General features: G+C 33.5%; 1 protein-coding gene across 1 annotated transcript in view; it reads right to left on the bottom strand.

The window, feature by feature from the left end:
* CNTN5 (contactin 5) overlaps window positions 1-18,723 on the bottom strand; it is a 1,623,595-nt gene that overhangs the window by 1,152,059 nt on the left and 452,813 nt on the right. Inside the window, 1 exon segment of the mRNA XM_043997073.1 lies at window positions 12,820-12,961. The gene's annotated coding sequence lies outside the window, so the exon portion shown is untranslated.

Raw genomic sequence — 18,723 nt, 5'->3', positions numbered from 1 at the left:
GCTATCCTTTCTTCATTATTTAGATCAATATTAGAAATACCAGTTATTATACATTTAGAGGAATATTTTAAAGAGACACTAAAAATGTATTATACTTTTCCCCCACATGAAATCTCTCTGTGATCACTTAACTCATTTCTACATTTTAGAATTTTTGTCTCTCTTTTTTGTTGCTTCATACTATTCTCTGTGTTTTTGCTTCTAGTCATTCTGTCCTATTCTCCACCCAATTTTAATTTGTTTCTTCTAATTTTTTTTAAACTATGAGATCAAATAATACAGATCTGAGGAATTTTGTTAATACTTGGCCGAGTATAGACTGATGAACATTCCTAAAGAAAAACTGTATGAACTTTGGGATATAAACATTATGACACCTATGCTGGCTGCTCAGACATATTTTTGTTTCTTTGTTCTTCCATATAGTTGGTATGCCATATAGTTGAAGTTTCTGGGTAACTGACCTTCAGAGAAGTAAGGTATTACTTTCTATATGAGTGTGCAAATGTGTACATATTATAGTAAATGCTTATAAATTCCCTTTGTTTTTATCTATTGTTTTGTCAAAGTAGAATTTTGTCTTCCATCCAAACAGGTCACCATGAGGAAGATAATGTGACAATCTGTTATCATTACCTCTGTTGGAGCAGTTATGAAGACACTAGAGAGAATTAAATGACCTGGAAAACTCAGTCTATGGAAAAGTCTATTGTACTCATCTCTGTTATTTCCGTTGCTACGCATCACTGAAACCATGGGACAACATGATTTGCTATAGTGACATATAAATACAGGGGTCATTTTTCAGCTTCTGTTTTATCCCAAATAAATCTTTGGAGGTTCTTTAATGGGTTCTGTGTGAAATGCTGTATTTATTTTGCATTTTTCATGCACTCAAAATGTTGATGGAAATTATTATGTTTGACATATGAATCATCAAACATTATAAACATGACTATACTAGGCTTTCCTTTAATTAAAAATGTTTCCATTGTTTACTTTTAAGTTCAAGTCATTAAATATAGGTATATACAATGTAATTGTATATACCTATACTACTATACTATATTACTTGAGACATTTAAAATGTTTCAGCAAATATGTGTGTGGAGAGAGAGAGAGAGGCAATATAATAGAGGTATGAGAGGCAAGGTGGTATAATGTATAGAGAAATAGGTTCAGAGGCAAATAGATCTGTGTTCAAGTGTCATCTCTGATTACATACATATATATATATATATGTGTGTGTGTGTGTGTGCATGTGTTTGTATCTATGTATGTATGTATATATTGGATGCACTTGACCCCTAAGTACCCTAGGCAATTCTAGAAGATTATAATTTGCAGAGAAAATACTTGGCTGCATGGGTAAAAGAATTGGTAGAAAGATCTATAATGAGGAAATCTCTGATCTAGTTCTTTCTCCCTAATATAGAAATATTTTATTGAATAAGGAAGAAACATAAAATAAAGAAAGCACAAATCAAAGGGAATAAAAATTAAAACTTCTTGGTATAAATTATTTGGTTTAAAAATACTTTGATTTGATGTACTGATGAAGAGAGAATTCAAGGTAAGGAGGGAGTATCATCTCTATCTTTAAAAATCTGAAGGGCTATAATATGGAGAACAGGTTCTGCTTAGCTCTAGAGAGAAGAAATGGGGGTAATAGGTAAAAACTGCGAAGCAGCAGATTTGGGCTTGAGCTAAGAAAATATTTCCTTACATTTCAGAACTATCCTAAAGTTCAATGGTCAGTCTTAGAGAGTGAGATGTTGAAGCAAAGGCTAGATAAGCACTTGTTGGGCATGAAGCAGAGGGGATTCTTATTCAGATACAGTTTAGACTATATGTCCACTTAAGTGGTTGCCAACTATGAGATTCAGTGACTCTGTCATGCAAGGAATAACAGACACAAAGTCAGGAAATGTGTTTTACAGCTGAGTCAATAATTAAGAGTTTCACCCTTAACTTCATCCAGAATCAGTTTCCTCATCTGTAAAATAAGGGTGTTGAACTCCATTAAAAGGAGCTATAGACAACCATGCTATAGGTGCTCAACCTGTCAGTGTACGTGTAGGTTAGGAGAATAAGTCTAGAGTCTATCTACTACCCAGTCTTAATGGATATAAATTTATATTCATCAAAGTCTAATTGAATAATGATGCTTGTTGATGTTATGCTTCCTTTTACTGTCAACCTCAAGAAACCAAGTGCTTCACATAAATGAATCTTCCAGAAAACAGTAGGACTTTTTTCCCTTTAAGCATCAAAATTTATTTATTTGATCTCTTTAAATAGGTATATTTCTAAAATATACTTATGTTCCTTCCAGATATAAAAATCTATAGTCATGTGCTTTTATGGAATTTTTCTTTTCTTATAAGGCTAATTACCTAAGTGGAAATAGCATGGGGCAAGTCTGCCTGCCTTAGTTGCCTCATCTGCAAAATGTGTATAATAATAACACATTCACCAGGGTTGTTATAAGGATCAAATGAGATGATAATTGGAAAGCACTCAGCAGAGTGCTTGGCACATAATAAGTACTATATCAATATTAGCTATTGTAATTATTATCAAACTTTCAGAAAACTTTTTTAGCAAGGGATAAGAGGCATTTTTTTCCCAAAATAGCCTACTTTTCTCTTTTTTACATTATAAAAGTGTTTTATTATTTTCTAGTTATCGATTTTCTCTTGACAGAATCACAGCTTCAAGTCTTTGCTCAACCACTTTTACCGGGAAGTCAATAGTTAATATCCAGAAGGCAGTAGGAATACAGATGCCAGCTTTCCTATGAGGATACTGGGTTGTTTCTCACTCACTGTTGCTGTGATACCATTGACTTCTAGTCCTTAAGCTTTTTCACTTCCTGCTATTCAACCCTTTTGTGTTTTATCCTAAAACTCCTAGACCACTCTGTAGTCTTTGGCCTTGCTGAATCTAAACTATAAGACTTTTCTTTAAAGTGCTTATTCTTAGTGGCTTTGGCTTTTAATTTATTGACTATTACTATAAGCTTATAGTCAATGATGACTAAGAATGTGCTGTGAGAGAAATGTATATATGTCACATTTTTATACATACTAGAGGAAACTTTTAAAAAATAATATATATTATCTTAATATTGTGTTTCTGGTTTGGTTAGGTTTCATGTTGAGGCATTTTTGAACCTGTAATTCCATTTCTGGGGAGGAATTCCCAATGAAGAAATTTCCTTTATTAATGCACATTAGTGACTGTTTTGCAATTTATAGAAATGGAGAGTTGACTTAGACAAGGATATTTAAAGTATTATGTTTCATAATAATAGGCAAAAGACCTTAGGCACAGTTCTTGTCATGTCACTCTTCTGCTCAAAAGTTTTCAAGAGCTCCCTATTATTTAATATATGAAGTCCAAACTCTTTAGCCTAGTGTTAAAATTTCTCTATAACGTGGCGATATCCTGGCTTCCCAGGTTAATCTCATACTACTGCTTTCAAACTCTGTATGGTACAGACAAGCTAAACTACTTCCCACTCCCTATGCCCATTCTATTCTTTTAAATTTGAATATTTTCTTCATACTCCTCCTTACATCTGCTACATTCTCCCTCCTTATTTATAGTTGAAGAGTCAGGGCAGAGTTGTGATTAATGATGAATTTGAAGTCACTGAACCTTTCTTAAAATTCAGACTTTGCCACTTACAATCAGTTCTACCATAACACTTGTTTCAAAAACATCAATTTTTTCTAATATGATTAACATATAGAATATCTGGAGCATAGCTTGAATTTCAAGTTTTCTCCTGAATGATTTCTTCCTTTTAAAACAAGAATTCAGAAAGCTTCACTATCTCACAATAACTCCCAATCTGCAATCCTTCCTATATCCACTTTCACAAGCAAACTTTATCAAAGAGCCATATTTGTTGTATAACTTCTGGAACCAGAGAAGCTCTTGACCGAGAAAAGCTGGTCCATATAACAACCCCCTTCTGCCTTGGCTTGGAGTTGTGGCTAAAGACTTTGCCAACCCAGGCCATGCGAACTAGGGTACAGGACAAGCATTAGTTTGAAGCTATTTACTCTTCCACTATTTATTATAGTATTTATATATTCCTTAACTAGTTAACATGTATAAAACTATGCTAATTTTTTTAAGTCCCTATCTTTTTTTTCTATATGTTATTTACAAAATGTTTTGTTGTATCCCTTAATCCCTCATTTTACGTACAAATTCTGTGGTTTGAATTGCAAAATTTTGCATAGTTTTGTACATTTAAGGAACTCATATGAGCTGCTCGGTGTCACAGTGGATAGAATGCTGGCCCTTGAGTCAGAAGGACCTGAATTTAAATCCAGCATCAGACACTTACTACTTCCTGTCCTTGGGCAAGTCACTTGACCCTGTTTGCCTCAGTTTCCTCCTCTATAAATGAGTTAGAGAAGGCAATGGCAAACCAGTCCAGTATCTCTGCCAAGAAAACCCCAAATGGGTCACCAAGAGTTAGACACAACTAATTAACTAAACAACAAAAACAAATGTTGCATTACGTAGAAGTGAGTGTACTGTTTGGTCTCAGACAAGCTATAGCCTTTTTTTTTCTATTATTAGTTAGATGAGGAAGACAGATGTTCTCCAAGACTCCTTCTAGCTCTAAATCTATTATCCATGATGCATTTCAAAGGGACATTTACCATGAAATATTCCTTGATCCATGAATTTGAAAGTTATATTGACTCCTTTACACCTCACATAGGCATTTTGTTTCTGCTTCTGTCTTGCAATTTATTGTTCAGTCATTCAGTCATGTTTGACTCTTTGTGACCTCATGAACCAGACTGTCCATGTGCTTTACTTGGCAAAGCTACCTGACTGGATGAATTGTCATTTCCTTCTCCAGGTGATTAAGTTAAATGATTTACCCAAGATCACACAGGTAGTAAAGTATTTGAGGCCAAATTTCAACTCAGGTCTTCATGACTCCAGGCCCAGCTGGAGTCTACCAACTGAGCCATCTAGGTATCACAATATGCAATTACCATATAGTATTTTGTATTTGTGCATTTCATTAACCCCTAGTAGATTATAAGCTCCATAAAAGAAAGGACCCTGTTTTCCTTCATCATTCCTTCTCCCCAACATAGTGTTTTGTACATGGTAGGTGCTTAATTAAAGTGTGTTTAATGTGCATTTTAAAATTTCTCTGAAATATACAACATCCAAAAGTTTAATGAAATAGGATTGCCTTAATCAAGCATACTCCCTCTGGGGCTGCTTAATTCCCTCCACAATTCAGTAACCTCACCAGGTGAAGGTACAATAGCTAGATTATATGGAAATGTAAAATGTCTTTAGCCATTGATTCTAGGAGCCAGCAATATTCATGTTTTGCCTAAAACTGAAAAGTAAAGATGTTTTGAGACTTCTCTCTCTGTATGCCATTTTGCAAAGTAGAAAAACCATTACTTTAGATTCAAGAAATGAGAAGTGATATATTTCATTTTACTGACCAAAAAATAAAATAAAATAAAACTACCTCTCATGTAGTAACATCTCTATCAGGTAGGAATTTAGAATACTGTCTCTAAAAGCTTTTTGAATCAGAGTGATTCATTTCTCCCCAATACTTCTGTCATAAATGGATAAAAGAGCTTCTTCAGCACTCTCTGGCTTCAGGACACCGAAAGGACAATATGGTATAGTGGAAAGATTGAATGAACTTTGAATCAGGGTACTTGGATTCTAGACCTGGTTTTTCTTGCCACTATCTGTGTAACCTTAGGTAAATAATTTAGTCTCTCTGGGCCTCAGTTTTCTCATAAGCAAAATAAAAAGACTGAGTTAAATTACTTCAGAGGTTACTTCCCAGTCTTAATATATGATACCATCTCATAGGTAGGATTTATTCATTTGTCTCCTCTGATACTTAATACCTTTGTAACCCTGAGCATGTCATTTCCCTTCTGTAGGCTTCTATTTTCTTATCTGTAAAATGAGATAGTTGATCTAAGTAGCCCTGAAATCTCTCCCAACTCTAGATCTATTATACTACTTTATTGTTTAACATCCAGTCCTTGGGACTTGATGCCATCAAATAATTAAATAATTATTAAATCATCATCAAATAATATTCACAAATCATCTCTATACGTATGAGTGCCAGCTCTCTGTTTTTCCATGTTATTCATTTGACCTAGCACTTCAGCATATTTTAACTAAAGGACATCTAGAAGTAGATAAATCAACAATAAATTGTTCATAGATCAAATTTCATTGCAAACTAGAGATGACTGTCCAAATCCTTTGGTTCCTTTGAAAATGAAATATAATAACAATTGCTTACCCATGCATTCATTTATCCATTCATTCAATAACATTTATTGATGCCTATTACACAGAAGGCTTTTTGTTAGAGCTGTATAGGGAAGAAGAGGCCATATGAGGCCAATGTTACTAGAACACAAAAGCATCTGTGATGAGTATAACATGAGTGATATGAACTACACTCCTTTGAAGGGAACAGAAGGGATGGGATTACTTCTGGCTGGGATGATCAAGGCAGGCATCATGGGAGAGGTAAGATTTATGCTGGGCTTTCTGAAGGCTGGCTCGTCTCTTAGTTGGTAAAGCTGGTGCTTGGGAGAGCATTCCAGTTACAGGGAAAACCAAAGATGAAAAGGCAGGAAAACAAAATGCAAATTAAGAGCATGATGATGAGCTCAAATTGACTGACTAGAGCCCAGGGAATTAGTGAGATGTGAAATTGGAAAGGTAAATATAGGAGCTAGTTTCAGAGTACCTTGAACGACAACTTTGGGGACAGGTTTTGTTTTGCTTTGTTTGGAAGTAGTTTAAAGTTTACGAAATCTTTTACAATCATTGTCTCTTTTGATCAATATATGAATGATTACCTGAAAATCTGAAATGTGTTATAGAGAACATGGCATAATGGATAAAGAGGCAGCCTCAGTGTCAGGAAGACATACTTCTGAGATACACTGGTGTTATGAACCTGAGCAATTCACCCAACCTCTCAGTCCTCTATAAATTTCTTTAAGATCACACTTTACAGAAAAAAATTACTGAGTTGCCCTCCTAAAGGGTGTTTTCACTTTCAGAAATTCCCTGTTTTAATGAATTCACAGGTGACTATATGCACATGGAAGTATTTTTTCCTATTCATATATACATTTTCAAGTTAGGTTTTCTGTGTGATAAAGATAAATGCTTCAAGATTCAGTGTCTAATTTAGTATTAGAGAATCTTAACCCTATCTCAGAGCTTTAGGACTATAAGTACCCCAGTGATTTTCTAGTCTAAACTCCACCTGTATCCCTGAGGTAGAATGACACTATTCTTTGTCCTCCCAAGAAAGAAACTTTGCTGTCTACTTTAATTCTACTCTGACCTTCATGTGATATATCTGGTCAGTTGCTTAATTCTGGAATTTCATTTTGAATACCCACCAAACCACTCAAATACAGTATGTTCTCATCAAATCTTGAAGATTGTCATTCTATAAATGGTCAGCATTCTGTGAGGACATTAACTGTTACATATATTTTCCTTTTGTATTCTCAGATCATAGCACACTGCCAGACACATAATTAGACACAATAAATACTTGTTGGCTAAAAGAAGGTATTTGGGGAAAAAAATGGAAAAGAACATTGGACCTACTCTAGTCCATCTTCTTCATGGTTGTCAGTGATCTTCCTAAAGAACAAATCTAAACATGTCACCACCATCACTTCCCACCTCACTAAATTCCAGTAGTTACTTAGCATCTCTAGGATTAAATATAAAATCTTCTGTTTGGTGTTCAAAGCCTTTTATATATAACCTGTCACTTTCTCCACTTCCATACCAGTTTTCTTATACTTTACCTTGCTCCCCATACATACTCTATTTTAGAGAAAGTGGTTGAACTGTTTCTCAGATAAGGCATTCTATCTCTCCTGGCCATTTTCAGTGCCACATTGCCTAGAATTCTCCTTCTTCATCTCTACCTGCTGGCTTCCCTGGCTTTTTTTCAAAAATCTTAGCTAAAATATTACCTTCTAAAGGAAACCTCTCAGTCCCTCTTAATTCTAGGACCTTCTCACTGTTGACTATTTAAAATTTATACTGTATAGATCTTCTTTGTATATAGGTGTTTACGTGATGTCTCTTCTGTTAAACTGTTAACTCCTTGAGAGCTGATATGTTTTTTTTTAACTTTTATTTGTATCCCCAGTGGGAACATAGTAGGTGCTTAATAAATGCTTACTGACTGATAGACTGGCACAGACAATGTGGAAATGGATCTTTTGTTTGACTATACATATTTGTTACAAATGTTATGGTTTTTAAAATTGTTTTTGTTTGTTCTTTGTTTTTCCTATTTATTTCACTTCCTATCATTGGTGTACTTGGTTTTGTCTCCAGGAACATTATGCTTCCCACACAGTAAGCTCATTATTAACATCATGAAGAATGGTTCAGCTTTGCTACTCAACACCTTTTAAGTACCATCAATTTTCTCTTCCCTCTGGTTGGAGGGCTGGAAGGTAGAACAAAGAACTCTTCCCTTTCTAAGAGGGCTCAGAATTTTCAACTCTTTATTTCCTAAGAACTGTTCTACTTGGTTTCATCTAGAATCCTCTGGCACCCCACACCCTCACCTCAGTTTCCTTTTGGATACTTCCCCCCATTAGATTGTAAGCTCCTTGAGGACAGGGACTGTTTTTTTCTTTTTCATAGCTGTATCCCTACCTTTTAGGACAGTACCTTGTACACATTTGGTGTTTAATGACTGCTTATCGATTATTTCCTTTTCAAATGTGAGAGGTCAATGGGGGAATAGAGATAGGATATAAAAAAAGGAAAAGAAAGAAAGAAAAGAGGGCTATTGAGGCATCTATTCAAATAATGAAGAGATCAGAAGGAAGGCCATTAAAAGAAAGCATGAGGGGGCAGCTAGGTGGCGCAGTGGATAAAGCACCAGTCCTGGATTCAAGAGTACCTGAGTTCAAATCTGGCCTCAGACACTTGATACTTACTAGCTGTGTGACCCTGGGCCAGTCACTTAACCCCCATTGCCCCCCCCCCAAAAAAAAGCATGAGGAGAATCTTTTTTTTTTTTTTTAGTGAGGCATTTGGGGTTAAGTGACTTGCCCAGGGTCACACAGCTAGTAAGTGTTAAGTGTCTGAGGCTGGATTTGAACTCAGGTACTCCTGACTCCAGGGCCAGTGCTCTATCCACTGTGCCATCTAGCTGCCCTAAGAATCATTTTTAAAAGTACAGATTGATCATATTCTATACGGGAAAATAAAAATAAAACAACCTAATCATAAGAGATCTATAATTTCATACTTAAATATTTCAATTTATATTTATATATATATATATGTGTGTGTGTTTATATATAGGTGTATATGTGAAAATACCTATATTTTAGTGTTTAAGTTCATATAAAAGACATTTAAAAATTATAATACAGCACACACACAAATTGCATATCAACCAGTTTTTATATGCCAGCTGATGAGCAGCTTTTTTATCTGTCAATATTTGATGAAATGAAATTCATGAAAATAAAATTGGTTCCTTCAAATTATCTGTGATATTTTTAATAGATATAAAATTTGAGGATGTATGTGCATTTTACGATGGCCCTATGATCAGATCCATGTGCTAAATTCTATAAATGTAAACTGTCCAATAGGCAAATTAATCTCTTCCGTGATGCTATATCAAATGAAATGATAAACACACACATATATATGTGTGTGTATATATCTTTGTAAACCTCAGTGCCACTTATTATGCCACATGTTAATAGTATAGCCTGAGTATTTAGTATTAAAGTACAAATAATTATTAAGAATAAATTATAATGTAATTAATCTCATAAAAAGTTTTTTAGAACACATCCTCTGAATGGTCAAGAAAGAATAGAACTTCTTTAGCAAATAAAAATGAAACCATCTCTAGCACTGAGCTTTTCAGGTTTAAGAAACTTGTAAAAGCAAACATTGCAATAGCTAATGACACTATTAAAAAGCAGAAAATATAATGATGGCCACCTTGTTCAGAAGGAGATACCTAAAAATTCTGCATGAAACCTCGCCAAAAGTAAAAATGGCAGTAGGGATTGGGGTGAGACTGTTAAGTTAGCTCATATCGCTTTGTATTATAATTTTCCCAACTTCAGGAAGTAACTTGTTTCCATTTTTAAGGGTAGTGAATCTCTCCTTTTCAGGACACTGCAGTGCTTTTTAGTTCTTCATATTAATATGGAAGAGAGAAGCTTTTCCCTCATTAGGTGATGGGAATCAGGCCTCTAACAAAAAAACAGTAGGCCATCCTGGCCCTTTTCCAATGCACTGGAACTTCTACTGGAACTGAGCCAATCCCAGCTGAAGATGGATGGACACATTATTAATGGAAATGGCTCATTTTCAGAGGCTGGTCTTAGTACCTCCTTTTCTATGGATTATCTCTCAGAGTATCAGGGATGAAGTTGGTGGAGGAGGGTTGAATTGAAACTGTCAATCTTTTTTTTTAGGTGAAAGTTTTTTAGTGATTGCAAAGACATATCAGGTGCAAGTACATGAATGAAACTGGACTGCATTTAAAGTGACACCATGAATCTACTCTCATCAGGATAATCAATCCTAATTCACTTATGTCTGTTTGGAGTGACCTGTCTGTCTCATTTATTTCAATTGCGTGCAATGCTACCAATATGCTTTTCAATTAGTTGGGGAGGCCAGTAAGGCATATGAACTAACAAGAGTGAGCTATGGGCTGCTGAACCTACTTCCATAGGTTCTCTCTACAGCTGAGCAAGCTCCTTGTTCTCAACCTGTGACTTGGATTTATTAATAGGTTGACAAAAAGGCTCTTTTCAAAAATTAATTAGAGTTGTGTTGAACTCCAGGAATATAATTCATTTGGCTGGTAATTGATGGAGTGCACCAGTTCACAGGTAGCAGAGATACTTACTCCATTCTATTTCCATCTGCTGATACTTCCACAATAAATTTAAATTGCTTATCCATCATCCATCTGGAAAATGAGCACCAGACCCAAAACACTCTTACCTACAGCTGCGATGTTACATGGGGTTGGCTTGCATTATGTCAGATAGATCGTAAACAACCTGTTTCCCACATTGCAAAAGCAAATTCAATTAAGGTACACAGATATGCATTTAATTTATAGCTGGTAATCACAGATATCTTTGAACCAGCTGAATAAGATATAGTCAAGTGTATTAAAAAAAAGTCAATGACTAATTGTTAGAAATAACTATTGTTTAGGAATGATCATAGGGGAAATATATTGATAAAACATATTGATAGTTCATTTTATTATAAATGACATGTGTGATCTGACAATCTTACAGAGTAAGATTTTTAGTGCAACCTGATTGATATTGGTATATTCCAATAATTTTGCTTGGGGTTTCCCTACCAGTTGATGATAAAATCCAATGTGGTCTAATGCATGATAGCTGTTTCCAGTATATCCCACTTTCTATCATTTACAAATACTCCTAACCAGGAGAGGAGTCCAGCTATTCACCCTTTAAATGCATTATGAATAGCTATTGCTGTCCCTTTCCAGGAAAGGTTTGACTGAGTATCCTCTATGCTTTTGGTGACTTCTAGGCTTTACGTAAAAGCTAAATAAACAAGCAGTTCCTTTACATTAAAAAAATGGGAACAAATGACCTAGGTTATCCATTTATTCCAAAAAATCTACTAGGTCCACCCCACAGATGCTGTGGTCTGGTTTGTTATAACGTCCAAGTATAAACACCATTAAAAGAAGTTTCTTGGAATTGAACATTTTCAAAAACAACTCAGAATTTGAATATGGTAAATAAGAAACAGGAAATGAAAGAAGTAACCATTATTGGTCATTTCATAGGAATTGCATCTTTGAAATCCTGACTTATTCACCTTCCACAAATCATTGTCTTCAAATCTCTTAGGACTTTGATGTGTAGGATGGTCTGAAGATCAGAGAAAGGGTAGTCTATGACTTTACCTAACTATTATTTCCAGCATGTAGACACTTAAAATTTGAGAAAAATCACTTGGCAGCCTTGAAACGAAGTATGACAATCATAGCACAGGGTAATTTATTTCTAACTGGTGATTGAATTGGCCTCCTTATGACACCCAGGGTATCTAAGTAGGACTAATTATAGGCTGCCAAACAACCCATATTGAATTTGAACTTATCTTCTGCTTTTAAATGTTTATTTAAAATATATTATTAATTTTTTTCAAATGAAGGAAAAGCAGCAGAGTAATTGGCAAAGCATAGAATTTTCTTCCCTATATAGATTCCCATAACTCTTGGCATTCTCCTGCTGATTTTACCAGGTTACTAATGAGATAAGTAGAGCTAACCAAAAGTAAATGACATCATTGAACTTACATATTTGGAGAGTTGGTATAGAAGTCATGATGTGAATATCATAGGCAAACAAATTCAGTCAATAATATTCTTTATAAAATATACCATTATTTTAATTTCCATTTAAGGACCAGTAAAAATGTTTATTTCTAGACTAGTAAGGAGACACAGAAAGTAGAAAAACATGCCACCAGCAATCTAATTATCTACTTCATTTTATAGGGTATGTCTAAGAATTAGATATAGCACAAATGTCAGTTATCATTCAAATTAAATGTTTCTATACACATATGTAATACATATACACTGCACTACACTTCTGAATTTCCTTCACATTCTGGTTCTTTGTCCTTTACACATTCATTTTAGTTTTCATGAAGACTGAAAGAAGAATGATTAAATGTTCACTCTACCTGTGTCTTGAAAGCTCTCTTCAAAAGGGAGTTTCTGCAAAGTATTCCTTATACGGTAATAGTAAAAAAAAAATCCCAGGATTTTGAGTTCTTGAATGGAGCCAAATTTTAAAGTCCTCAAAGTCCTTATCTGTTTATATATCTAAAACAACAAAAACAAAGGATATTTATACAACTGTATATTTTTCTTATTTCAATTTCTGGGGCTTGCAGAAACATTTATAATTTGATGCTATTTGTGAAATCATGAATGAGGATAGCTATGATGTAATATTACCCAAACAGATAGTGAGATTTTCTATCACATATATGTTTATGCAATCTCTTTACTACTTAGTTATGCTTTATTATTTATATGTATTGGAGAGAAACAGGAAGAATATTCCCCAAACTAGTATGTCCTAGACCCTATACTTCCTCAGTTGAAAAGCAACAATACCAAAAATGTTCCACAAAGAAGTTAGAATTCAAATCCTTGAATATGTACTTAAGCAAAAATTTATATTGAAAGATCATCTCTATAAACACACATAGACAAATTTTTATGATCATAGAATTTAAAGCTTGAAGAAACTTCAGAAATCATTTGGTCCCAAGCTTTCATTTTTCTGATAAAGAAACTAAGATAGGGAGAGATTAAATGATTTGCCCAAGTTTATACAAGTAGTAAGGAACAAAGACAAAATTTAAACAGAAGTCATAGGGACATAGGTTTGACTTTGGAAGGGAACTAAGAGGTGATTTCATTTACTCTCTTCATTTTGCAAATGAGAAAACTGAGGCCCAGAGAGGATAAATGTGCAACAAAACTGGTATTTCCAACAATCTCATTTCCTCATATATTTCTATGTGCACAGGGTATGGTTCTAGAGTACAACTACCTAAGCATATCAAATGTTTCACCTCAAAGAGTTACATGGAAGTGCAAGTTGTTGGGCATGGGGTGACTGGGGATTTCAGTGACTCTAAGTTCTACATATTAGTACACCATTAAAATCCCAAAGAGCACTAAGGGATATTTCATATAGTTGAAATGGGAAATAAAAGAAGTTCAGTCTCCAGCAAGCTTCATTCCGAAATGACTACTGATTTTACAAATGTTCCTTTAAAATTGCAAATAAGCCTAGATCAACTGAGATGTCAAAGTAATACTTGAATTTCACTAGACTGTAGAAGTTGATTTATTTGATACTATGGAAACTTAATCTGAATTTTAATACCCAATTATCAAATAAAAACTAAGCAAATAACTATACCTATAATAGATTTGAAGTTTTATATATAGTTTATACATAGCTATATATGCTATATATAGTTTTTTATATATATGTGAGTGTGTGTATGTTTGTGTATGCCATACAGTTAGGAACCTAGGCCTTAAGATCTCCTAAAACAAATACGGTGTTTTTCTTCTTATCTGGAAAACAGAATGTATATTAAAATATGCCCTGCTTTCACCCCAATGGCAATAGCAAAACTATAAACTTTGAAGCTTCCGCTAGATGAGAGGCTTTTATGGTAACATATGTAGTCTTTTATTTTATTTATTTATTTATTTTTGGGTGAGGCATTTGGGGTTAAGTGACTTGCCCAGGGTCACATAGCTAATAAGTGTCAAGGGCCTGAGGCAGGATTAGAACTCAGGTCCTCCTGAATCCAGGGTTGGTGCTTTATCCACAGTACCACTTAGCTGCCCCACATATGTAGTATTGTAAAACAGAATAACATATGACTATAACATCAGCAGCTTAGTGAGTCACAGACTAAGAGAGAACCAGTCTCTGAAAAGTTTTGTTTCTTTTTTTTTTCGGGTTGTATTGATGTCTTTTATTTTTATGATAGTAATTTTCAGATATTCTACCGAGCCACCCACAACTAATTAAGTCTCCCATTATAACAAAGAAAAGCAGTTAATAAATCCAATTGACAGAGTGTATCTTTACTATCAGAGATATTTCATGGGTTTTTTTTTCTACTGATGTCCCTTTTGATTCTAGCTGTACTTACTTTGTTCAAGAAAAACTTTTTTTTAATGTAGTCAAGTTGACTATTTTATCTTTTGTGATCACCTTTCTTTTGTTGGTGAATTTCCCCCATACATAAAAAATGTTTTAAAAAATCCATCCATTTTTCTCTTTTATGATATGTTCTTTTATATATTATGCCATATATCCACTTGGGATTTATCATGGTATACAGAGTGTGAGATGCTCATCTTAAGCTATTCTTTTACCACATTAATTTTCAGTTTTCTCAGTCATTCTTGTCCAATAAGGAGTACCTCCCTTAAATAGTTTATGTTTCAATATATATCAAATACTACTGAGCTCAAGTTTGATATGATTATTTTCTATCAAATATATTCCATTGATTTAATTATGATTATTTTTACCAAATAATTTTATTATTACTGCTTTCAGGTATGGGAAGTGCTATGCTTCCTTCCAATTTTTTTCATTATTTTTCTAAACATTTTTTTAATTATTTTGTTTTTGTAGTATACACACATAGAACCTTGTATTAATTTTTACATAGTTGTAGAAAGTAATTGCTTTATAACTTGATTGGTATAAAATGAAATGTCAAAAATATTTTTGATAGTATTGTCATTTTTATTACATTGGCAAATCTAATGATGGTTATCGTGTTTCCATTGCTAGAGAAACTATTCAAGTTGACAATGTCTTAGCTTCATTATTTTGGAATGATATTATTTCTTTCTCTATTTATGCTCAATGATTTTATATTTCTTTTATTCTTCTCTAAGTTTCAAGGACAAGGATGCCATCTGGCCCCATTGATTGATTGACCTGCATCCAAAAGCTCTTCTTAAAACACCTCAATAATTATCAAGATTTTCATGGACTTATCATAGTACAGTATTGTTTAACCAGTAGGTGCCTAGCTAGTTAAGCACCTCCAGGTCTTATTTTTATATTGGAATCATCTCCGCTGCTGCTATGCAGTTTTCCTAAAGGAAAAATTGTGCTCACAAGCATTTTTATCGACCTAATTTGGATTATTGTGTAGGATATGAATACCTTCATCAGTGATTTACATCTGAATCAATTAAATATACATACATACAAATATATCAATGTTATATTATATAGAATATAATGTATAATACTTTATTTTTATAGCATTATGATATAATGTAGGCTTAGATTTCTTTAACAATTCAGATGCAAATAACATTATAATATTCAAATCTATACAATTATATACATGTATATACACACATACATATGTGTGTAAAGGTATATAGTATGGGTATATGCACATGTTTAAAAGCTATATATAGGGGGCTTTTTTATCTCTACTAACAATTATGCTAACCACATAGGAGAGACTTCTATATATTTTTGGTCCTGGCAGACATGATAAATCAATCCTTCCTGTGAGAATTTCTCAAATGTTAAATAATCAAATGGTTTGTGATCTCACTGATTTGAAAGTTCCCTCCCAGTAGCATCCCTCCAGTGATATAGACCATTGCTGCCTATCTTGCCTGACTCTGTCCGTGACCAAAACTTCTACTATTTTTTAAAGCATCAGATCCATTATTTGAACCTATGTCTATTATAGTGTCTTTTCTAAGTTGTGTCTCTGAAGTACGATATGATTATATATGTAAAATAATGTTTGAATGTTCAGTTTTTAAACTTTTATTTGTTTAATAATAATATCAATAATTACGATTAACATTTATAGAGTGCCTATCATATGCAAAGCACTGTGCTAAGTGCTTTACAATCTCATTTGATCTTCACAACGACCCCATGAAGTAAGTCCCATATCCCAATTTAAAGTTGAAGAAACTGAGACAAATGGAGGTTAAGCGACTTGTCTAGGATAACACACTGATTAGTGAATTGTCTAGGGTCACACAGTTATTGAGGCTGTATTTGAACTCAGGTGTTCCTGATTCTAGGTCCAGCACTCTAGTCACTGGACTACTTAGTGGCCCCCTATAAAGGAAGCACCTACCTGTTTTGGTTTATTTTGTTTTCCTTGGTATCAGACAGTTTGTTAAATCTTACTTCTAATAGTGAGCTTGATTCAATTTTCTTCTTCTAATCTACTGTATACTGTGAAATCAGAGAACTGAGCTTATTAGATTTATGTGTAGAAAATAAGTAAAGAGGCCTTTGGAAATTACTTTAGGAATGTTACTGTACATGAATTTTAGAGCAACATTTTTTGTTACTAAGTGTAATTTTGGGAGAGAGAGAAGTACTGATTTCTTCATTCTTAGCCATATGTCAGATAAATAAGATTGCTAGAAAAATGGCCTCTAGGTAATTAAGTCATATCTGTATTTGATTAGCTGATATCATAAAACAGGGGTCAAAAATAGACAATATTCATTGCCTGTCATATTCTGAATTTTGTTTCAATTATATAAAATATTTTTAAAAGATTTCATTTCCAATATAGTTTTATAATATATAATCATACTTGACTCCTTGACATAATAAGTTTACCTTTTTATATAATATTAATAATATACATATATAAATATGTTTATTAATGAAGCAATTCCATTCTTTTTTCCACTGAACTTTCATAAGTCCTTTGTTATTAAATCTTTAGAGAGAATTCAGAGTAAAATTTTTGATCTGATAACATGAATTATAGTTAAGTACACTGGAAATATAATTTAAAGGTAATAGTGAAATGATTTCAAGTCTAGATAAAAGAATCCCTTAACATATACCCCCAGTACCTACATAATTTTTAAAAAATTGGTTTTCAAATATCATGTCAATAAGCATTTACTATGTATGTACTAAATGTCAAGCATTGTTCTATGCTCTGGGAATTACAAAGAAATTTTAAAAAAAGTCTACGTTTAAGAAGCTCACAGTCTAAAGGTGGACACAGTATTTTTTAAAAGCTATTTAGAAACAAGATATATACAAGATAGTATTACTGTGCTATAAGAAATGAATATAGAAAAGAATGGAAAGAGCAATGTGAATTAATACAGAGTGATATAAACAGAGCCAAGAAAACAATATACTCAATGACCATAAAAGCATAAATGAAAAGAATAGCTACCAAAAAAATCAAAAGTGAATGTTGAAAACTTAACCAAAAAAACCCCAAACCGAAATATGGCATCAAAGAGGATACATGAAAAGATACCTTAAACCACACCCATATGTGTAGGTGAGAGTACCATGAATGTTGTGTTTTGCACATAATTTCAGACTTTTGGGATATATTAATATTTTTGTAGATTCTTCTCTTTTTTTCCTCTTTAAACTATTTGTTATATTGGCTGAGTCTCTGGAAAGGGGAAAAGAGAGGTACTTGGATACATTTTGGTAATGCTAAAATAGAAATCAATAAAATCATATACATATTTGATAGATACAGTATATACATAAATATGCAATAGACATTGGGGATTGTTTTAGAAAAAAGGGAATGGCATTATGGGAGACTGGGAAACTCTTGCAGAAGGTGAGATTTTATCAGAGAATTGAAGGAAACCAGGGAAGCCAGGAGGTGTATGAAATATAATGTGCTTGTGAAAGTAGTTGAAATACATTAAACAAACCTTTCACAACACATCATCTACATAAGTAGTGTTAAAGTCAAATAGAAATGGAGCCACTAAACCACAAATAATGAATTTTGTGGGCTTCATATTGACTTAGTTTTAAGATGTAATATAATAATTGTTTTACTATATTTATTTATATTCTTAAATATTTCCAAATTATATTCCCATCTGTTTCAGGATGTACTCAGGAGTATGGCAGGCTGAATACAGTGTGGGGTGCATGTTGGACATATTTGATGTACATGTATAGGGCCATTAAGTGCTCCACATACCCAAACACATGAAAGACCTCTCATTTCTTCAGCAAGGGAATTTCCTTTTAAGAGCAT

Source organism: Dromiciops gliroides, chromosome 3 (genome assembly GCF_019393635.1).
Source record: "Dromiciops gliroides isolate mDroGli1 chromosome 3, mDroGli1.pri, whole genome shotgun sequence".
NCBI classification, from domain to species: domain Eukaryota; kingdom Metazoa; phylum Chordata; class Mammalia; order Microbiotheria; family Microbiotheriidae; genus Dromiciops; species Dromiciops gliroides.
Note: the sequence above shows the minus strand (reverse complement) of the source record. Positions and strands in the feature narration are given on the sequence as shown.